The sequence below is a fragment of the Bombus fervidus genome, chromosome 19 (assembly GCF_041682495.2).
Source record: "Bombus fervidus isolate BK054 chromosome 19, iyBomFerv1, whole genome shotgun sequence".
Taxonomy (NCBI): Eukaryota; Metazoa; Arthropoda; class Insecta; order Hymenoptera; family Apidae; genus Bombus; species Bombus fervidus.
In genome coordinates this window covers 2,721,227-2,729,669 of record NC_091535.2, presented here as the reverse complement: position 1 = coordinate 2,729,669, position 8,443 = coordinate 2,721,227, and the positions used below count along the sequence as shown (strand labels likewise).

Sequence of the window (8,443 nt, the reverse complement as noted above, 5' to 3'; positions counted from 1 at the left end):
GTAAATGCAGAAACGCGCACAGTTCAATTATTATAATATTAGGTCGTTCGAAAAGTTCCTTTCGTTTTTTAATTTAATTTAATTTTATATTATTTTATCGAATTACGTATATCCATTTTGTTCTATCAAAATAAAGACCACAACATTCGACAGATTAGGTTTCATGTTCATATAAAGATGCGTCGTTGTAAAAGACGTGTCTGTAAAAGAAACACACTTTTAATAATTAATCTAATTAATATTAATTAAATATACAATATATAATACACCTAATTATAATTACACAAATATACTTAGTATACACAGAACAGTTTGCCAAATTATGAAACAATATAATGTATGTAGAAATGTAAAAGTTTTGAAATAAAAGCAACTAGCTTATCGATCTATCGATCTATCAGTCTAAGATACCAGTGTCCTATTGGAGATCGCGGATTCTCTTAAGGTGTAAACGCATTATCGGTCAGCGTGGAGATAAGAGGAAATACGCAGTGGCCCCGATAAAGTCCGATTTTAATTTAATCTAGCCAGGTTAAGCTTTCTTAATTCCATCGATAGATAGCGGATGCTGAGATCCCGGACTGCTTGTAGATAAGAGATAACGCTATCTTTACCCTCTTGTAATCGTCGCTGATCTGCTGATTTCGTGTTGCTCACGGTTGCCGCATAGATTGCAGGATTAGACTTTCTCGAGTTGTTTACTTTTCTATTTCAGCCTTGTCACTGTCCCATTCTATTAAGTTTATTAATCATATGAAGTCCTTATGTACAAATGCCAAGACCAACGACAAAACAATTTTAGTAATCTTTCAGTGACCTTGGTTTACAGATTCATCACTAAACTACCGATTGTTCTGCATTTAAGGCAAATTTCAAAATGCAAAAATGCACAGAATGCATGTAATATAAAAACATATGTAAAATATCCACAGTACAAAACTCGTTACGTAGGTATAATATCTATTGGATAAAACAATTTCCTTGTAGGTGGCATTTTTTAATTAATTCATAAAAATAGGAGTTTTGCAAGAATATCTGCAATATACTTATCACTTGTGGAGATTAGATTTTCTTCCAAATAGTCCTCTTTACTTCTCCAAATAATCCTAAACTTCTTTTGCTACAAATTTCATAATGTACATTGGGTTTTCCTCCGACTACATCCTCTCTGTTCACCAAATAATCTGAAAACAAATAGTTACAAAATCCACGCTATAGTGTACACATACTGCATGTAACATTCTAATTCCTCTCAGATTCTCTTACTTTCCAACTCCCTATTCCTCAAATTCTCTTCTTTTCAGCTCCTAGATATGCAAGATTCCGATTCAAGGATGTTCCCGTGGCCTGTCAGAACGAGAGCTGCTCACGAGAACGAGGTCGTCGTTCCCTGGCGTCCTACAGGACCGCGTCCGTCTTGAGGGTCGGCGAGGGGCACGGGGGTGGGTAAAGTTTGATTTCCGCGTCATTACACAGGCGTGAAACTGGTCCCCGAGTTAATTGAATGCAGCGTGTGTTGACAGGTAGGCATATTGGCAGGCAGACACGAGAGAGAACGAGAGGAAGAAGAAAAGGACGGAGAAAGAAGACGAGACGGAGTTGGCTGACCAAGGTTTGTGTCAGATGCGGTTGCGATATCGGTCCCACGTCCACGGCTCTTCCAAGTCGTGTACCTGTCATTTTCGGTGACCGTGTCATTCAGTCCGTTCTTCCTTTTCACGGATCCCTTTCTTCTAACTAGCCAACGCAGTCGGCAACGGGATCGCCGATACCGGGACGCGTTCCACCGATATACCCAGCCTAGACCCGCATCCGAGATAACGCGAAGATACCTGAACTCGGTCCAACTGTATATGCCAATGATACACGCTGCTATAAGAATCGAATCACAGCCGCCTTCTCATTGTTTGTTTTTGATTCTTTTTTTGAATTGCAGGCTGACGCGATATGCGTTGATGCTTACAAAGACCTACAATGAATATTTGAATGACAACTTGGAATTGGTTTGTTGGTATGATGGCGCTTACCTGACATTGGTGCGAGTTTGTCGTATGCTAAATCTGGTGTTTTCTAGAAACGTGTTGTTAACCTTTGTTTGTCTGCATCGAATATGATATGAATCATATTGTAGTATTCGTGTTAGGCCTCAAAGAATGGCAATCTATTTTGCAAAAGAACATTGGTCAGTGTGAAGAATGCTCGAAAGAAACGCAGAGTATAATAGAATTACCTTGCGATCATTCTTTTGAAAGGATGATAGGTATATCTGAGTTGATTCAGGATGAATTGATCTAAGTTGCTGGAAGTTGAATATTTCACAGATTTTGAATTTGGCAATAGGAGTTTGAAAGAAGCGTGGAACTAGAATAAGCGCATTTAAGTTCATTGGGAAAATTGGAAAAACACTGGATATAAAAATTAGCATTTTGAAAGTTGGTATAATCAGGGCCGGCGTGACCTTTTGCGGGGCCTGAATACACGTTCAAATCCTATACTTAAATTTTACAACGCGGAATTATTTATTTACACATGCTGTTACATATTATATATTTTTTATAAGCAGTCTTTTTAAACAAATCCAAGTAATATTTTTTCGCATGCATAATTCGTTTTCAAGGGACAAAAATTCAATGAAAGTAGAAAATCTGTAATCAGGTATGACTTTTGCAGAAAACTATTGATGTAGTTTAATTTCTTTAAAAAGTACATTTCTCTGAAAGCGCCTGGATTTTTTTATCTAAAGTAGTTTCCAGGATATGAGGACTTTATGGAGTTACACTGAACTTTCATGATTTTTCCCACTCCTTTAAACCGAATCATCGCTACTACAAAAATGTCTTGCATCTGTTAATGGTACCGTCATTCTGTAAAAAGTTAATCAAAATCGGTGTTTTTTGATTGGGTAATTTTCGTAGACCGAGGGGCCCCTCGAAACGCGGGGCCGGGATCCGGCGAACGCGCTCAACCTGCCTTGCGCCGGCCCTGGGTATAATATCGTCTTCTTGGGAAATATTAATCCATTCATATATTTTTAAATATTTTTCAACCGACATATATTTGTTATTTTTAATCGTACGGATATTGGAGAGGGTTGTGTTTAAATCTGACATTTCTGAAGGAATTTTTTTTAGATTTGGAACTTCATGACGTGTTATATTGTAAGTACGATAAATTTTAAGAGCATACTATATTTGAAACAACGTATAGAAAAGTATTATAGAATCAATCGTATGAAACTTGTATTGAATATGGCCCCAGGTACCTTATAACTCTTCTTTATCATCTTTGTCCCAGTATTCCTTTATCAAAGAGTTTGGAATTTCTATAATCGGTGACCATTATCGCCAACTCATTGTTCCTCGAGCACAAAGAACAGATATAGACAGAATTCTGATAAATTTCGATCAGCGAGTATTGTTCGAACATTATTCTATCGTATGTTGTTTTCGACATCGAGCGGAAATGGATAATCGATCGAACAACGATACGATTCCATGATATCGAGAGTTTATTTTCGCAATGTGCGGCGATCACGTGTATATTTGATGCATAGAACGAGAATCGTATTGGAAATAGATGTTTCGAAAATCGAAAGACAGCTCGAACTGACCTCGGTTTCTCTTTTAGATATTTATCTGAGATGTTAATTAATCCCACTCGAGGATGCATGAGAAAGTGAGCATGCCATCAGTGGGAGATAATGATCCGGTTTCGAAGCTCTAACCTGGTGATTCTCCACCGTCATCGTCACGATCGCGACACACTCGCTTTCTAGCGTGCCTGGCGTTCCTCGAATCTTATCAGCGTCCAAGTTGGATGAGTTACTTTGTCCTAATATCGATCGTGAAACGCTTGAAATTCGTTTAATAGAAAACCTAGATAATTATTATCGAACAACACGATGTTCATTGCTTCTATTATTTTTTATTCAATATTATCAATAGGGTGTTTATGCGTCTGTTAGAAATATTGGGTTGGCCACTAAATGATCGCGAATTTTGTCAATACCACCTAATGACAAAACCAATATCACTTTTTTCACAACAATTATTGAAACAATTTCATTTTTCACAATAATTTTGAAAGGAGAATTCACTTTTAGGATCGTGTTATTGGGTTGGCAACTAAGTGATTGGAAATTTTGTCATTAGGTGGCATTGACAATCACTTAGTTGCCAACCCAATATAAAAGCGCAAAAATGCAAAAGATGTAAACAATACGAAATGGTATATTAAATATCTAATATATGTATAGTATTCACTATGGCATTTAGTGGATGCAGAAAATCTCTGCACATTCAATTCATTCACAGTCCAATTACTCGGATTCCATAACTTTTTCAAATTCATCCATAACTGATAAGGTAAAATCTATGAAAACCTAGGAATTTTTATTTCCGCAGTTAATTTGGAAAATACTATTCATAAGATATTTTATTGTCAATCAATATAATTATAATTTGACGACTACCAGTGTATGTAAAAATCACAATGTCATTTTTCGTTAATTGCTACACATATCAGTCTATATGATAAAATCATTACTATATCAGTTACGAGTTAAAAATGTTATATTATGTAAGCAGAAAAGTTTGAGGAAGACAGGAGGCAAGTTTCGTAGGTAAAAAAAGCCATGGTTCTGAGATATGGATTCTTAATGCTGTAGTCCTGTCGAAAATTCTTCAGTCTGTGGGCATGTTAGGCCAGGTACACGGGAACTCTCTGGAGAGATCCGGCCGGACGTACCTACATGATCCTACACTTTATGCGACCTCTTGTCACGTCCCTAAGGATTCGTATTCCTAGTCACGCGTTTAATCTCTCGAAACATGCAACCGTCTTGCAGTGGTTCGATTCTTTGGGACCAAAATTTACTAGGAATATTTGTACGTTTTGTGAGAGTAAAAATGGGCAAAGGAAAAAAAAAAAAAATCAAGGTACAGATGTTGGTCATGGTAAATTCAAGTTATATAGTTTTCGTATGAACTCCATGAGGATGCATGTTTGTACGAGGATGTTGGAAAAATGTGAGATATATATAAAACATCAAATTAAAAGTATAAAAAAATAAAAAGGTAAAATTAAAAACATTAAAGACAATTAAAGATAAATAACACGACTTGAAAGTGAAATTAAAAATTCATAATGCATTTTAATATTTTTTTACAGCATGGTATCGTTCGATTCTAACCTTATTTAGTCATAACTGATAGTTTAATTTTTTTATTAATTTTAACACCACAAAATTGGTGTATTTTGTTATATACTGTACGTTATAAAAGCAGAAACAATGGCGCAATTAATTGACAACAATTCCAGGTAAACAATATCTAATAAAAACTACAACAAAAAAGAAAACGCGTTGCTAAAGTGAAAAAGGGAGATTTCCTTGTTCGGTCACCCGGCGATGTTCTTCACAGAGGGCAGATCTCCCTGTTCGGTTGGCTAAGTGTTAAAAGTACGATACGAAAGTAGAATAAGCGAAGAACACGGCGCTAACAGTATTACAATGTTTGAAAATTAATTTTAGTCCTCAAATTGGGAATATCGATAAATTAATATATATGAGACTTACTAAACAGCTAATTTAATGGGACAAGTAACGTAAAAGAGAAATATTTTACTAAAATCGTATACCAAGAGCCTGGATTTCGTGTTTTAACTTTATACACATATATTTCTGTTCTATTATAGCTGAAGGTTTATATATCAATTTGATAATACTTTGTAACACATTCTGTATATTAGCCAGGAAAAAAAAAAAAAAGAAAAATTGGAATTGTTCATCTGATTCTTTCCTTAAAATTAGTCTCAATAAATATAATTTAACTGAAACTTCAGCAAACACCATAAAACTTTCGTATTTGGAATCAAACAAACTTGTAATGACTTTCCTCTAAATACTTCAAAGTCTAACACCATCACACATGCTCTCACCTAATCAACTAGTAGACAAATCCACGTAAAACTGCCAAAATCAGAAACGTGTTCCTGCATCGATCCTTTCGACTATTTTCGCCAGATCGATACCTTCGGTAGAATTCTACAGAATTTAATGCATCGCACAGAAGTCAAGAAAAGCCTCTGCAGGATTCTCAGAAATCTTTATCCTATTTTCGTATACCGTACCAAGGTCCCATAGTTGTTGCTCTCGTTTTCTAACCTCGAAGGCAAAGTGAGCACCGAAGATGGTCCCAGGAAGTCCTCGACTGAAGGTATCGGTGTCGCGGCGGTTCTATGGAATACTTTGTGGCGGTGAACACGTCGTCGAGCGGAGGTGAACAGGTTGTCAATGGGAATTTCTGAACGTTGGACGTCTGTAGGCCTCGGGACCAGGGGTGTATCCTTGGGGACAGATGCGTCACCGCGAACAACGCGAGCGGATGCCCGTGTCGCCGTCGCGTCTGCCGCCGTCGCTGTCTCCTACTCTTTCATTTTCTTCTCTCGCCCTCTCTCTGTTCTTTCCAAGTACTTTCGTCTCGTTTCCTTTGCCCAATTAGTATCTATCCGTTTCCTCGCGTATCTACGTATCGCGGTTCCGAGACCCGTCGCTTCGCTCCTTCTTCTCGTCGAGAAATCGTCACGCTCTTTCTCCTCTTATTATTTTTATGCATCACTAGCTCACGATAGCCAGTCCCGATGCTCGTGTCGTTCGTTGGAAACTATAAACGATCGTTGATACGCTGGACCTACTCGTTGGCCATTGACGTTCTTTCAGTAATTTGTTTGAGAAAACTGATCTGCTATGCTTGTCCCGTCAGGTGTTTTTCTAGCAACGTAATGATATTTTCGAGAAGACTAATGATCCATAAAACGTTCATTTATGATACTGTACAGTTCGTTTATCTGGAGTTTATTTATACCTAGGGAATTTTAGTTGGTATCTGATTAAATAAATTTCTACGGGCTGAATCTGCTTATGTGAACGTGCCTAGCATGTAAGGCTGACAACTAAGTGATTGCGTATTTTAAATAAGAAAGAAAATTCAAAATTTTTGCTTAAAAATATAACTTTATTCAATTAGGTATTGTCGATTTTTATCGATCCCCTTTTGCCATCTTTCAGGCAGTGTTATAATTCCATGTTCATGAAACTTCTGATTTTTGCCAGAAAAAAACTGAATTAAATGTGATATCACATCATCAGCGTTATTAAAAATTTTACCATTTAAGGAGTTCTGCATGGAACGAAATAAATGGTAATCTGAAGGCGCAAGATCAGAGCTACATGGTGGTTGTGACAACACAACCTAACCTAGTTCCAATAATTTTTGGAGAGTGACCAAAAATGTGTGTTGCATTATCATGCTGAAAAATAACACCCTTACGATTTGCCAATTTCGGCCACTTTTCTTGAACTGCGTTTGGTTTCTTGATAAAAGTTCAAAGTACAGAATTCCTTTATAATTCCACCAAACTGACAGCGTAATCGTTTTTTGCTGAATTTCAGCTTTTGGTGTCGTCTGGGCTGGTTCATCTTGCATCACCCACGATCCTTTCCGATTAACGTTGTTATAAACAATCCACTTTTGGTCACCAGTAATCAGTCGTTTCAGAAATGGATCAATTTCGCTGCGTTTCAGAAGCGAATCGCAGATGCGTCAAATGAATTTCCTTAAGCTGACGAGGGAGCCATAAATCGAGTTTCTTGACATAGCCGAGATGTTTTAATTTTTTTTAATGCATGTACGCGATACATTGAGCTTCTCTGCAATCTCGCGCGTTGTGCTACGACGATCTGAATCGATAATGGACTTGATATGGGTCTCATCAACAATTGGACGGCCAGATTGTTGAGCATTTTTCACTGAAAAATCACCAGAACGAAATTTGGCAAACTAATTTTCACACCGCCTCTCTTTCAACGCTTCATTCCCATATACGACACGTAACTTGTTATGTGCTTGCGATGCGTTCTTACCTTTTCGGAAATAATACAATAAAATATGTCTGAAGTGAGCGTCTTGTTCTTGCATTTTTGAATTGGGATAAAAACGAAACTAAACGACTAATCGATACAATTTATTTACTACATTAAAGGTGGAAGTCCAAACAACAAGGAAACAATATAGGTTAGGTGCTTTGAATACGTTGACAAAACAAAAGACTGTGCTAAGACCATCTATTGACAAAATCCACAATCACCTAGTTGCCAATCAAGGTATACTGCTATATTCTACATGTGAAGTCCAGGTATACAAATATACTGTTTCAATCAGTTCAGATAAATGGAATTCTACTGTCATTGCAATGTAACCAATCGTTGGAATGAAGAAAACCACTTACCGGTAATGTAGTTTCTATAATATTTGTTCATTTATATTTCTGCTAACCTATTCATACATTTCAATTCGTTCGCGCACATATATATCCTCAATGTATTTCCCAGGAAAATTTGTGTACAAAATGTAAGCGTAGCAAGCGTTGTACAGTTTGTGAAACG

The 8,443-nt window shown here is 36.9% G+C and overlaps 2 long non-coding RNA genes across 2 annotated transcripts; both read right to left on the bottom strand.

Annotated features, from left to right (window-relative positions):
- Positions 1-241: 241 nt before the first annotated feature.
- LOC139996872 (uncharacterized) lies at positions 242-2,167 on the bottom strand. The gene is made up of 4 exons (XR_011802432.1): positions 2,028-2,167; positions 1,267-1,969; positions 818-1,184; positions 242-733 (listed from the first exon to the last, which is right to left on the bottom strand). It is a non-coding gene; the product is annotated as an uncharacterized lncRNA (long non-coding RNA).
- A 2,965-nt stretch (positions 2,168-5,132) lies between these two features.
- LOC139996871 (uncharacterized) lies at positions 5,133-7,994 on the bottom strand. Its single transcript, XR_011802431.1, has 2 exons — positions 7,922-7,994; positions 5,133-7,807 (listed from the first exon to the last, which is right to left on the bottom strand). It is a non-coding gene; the product is annotated as an uncharacterized lncRNA (long non-coding RNA).
- Positions 7,995-8,443: the final 449 nt, after the last annotated feature.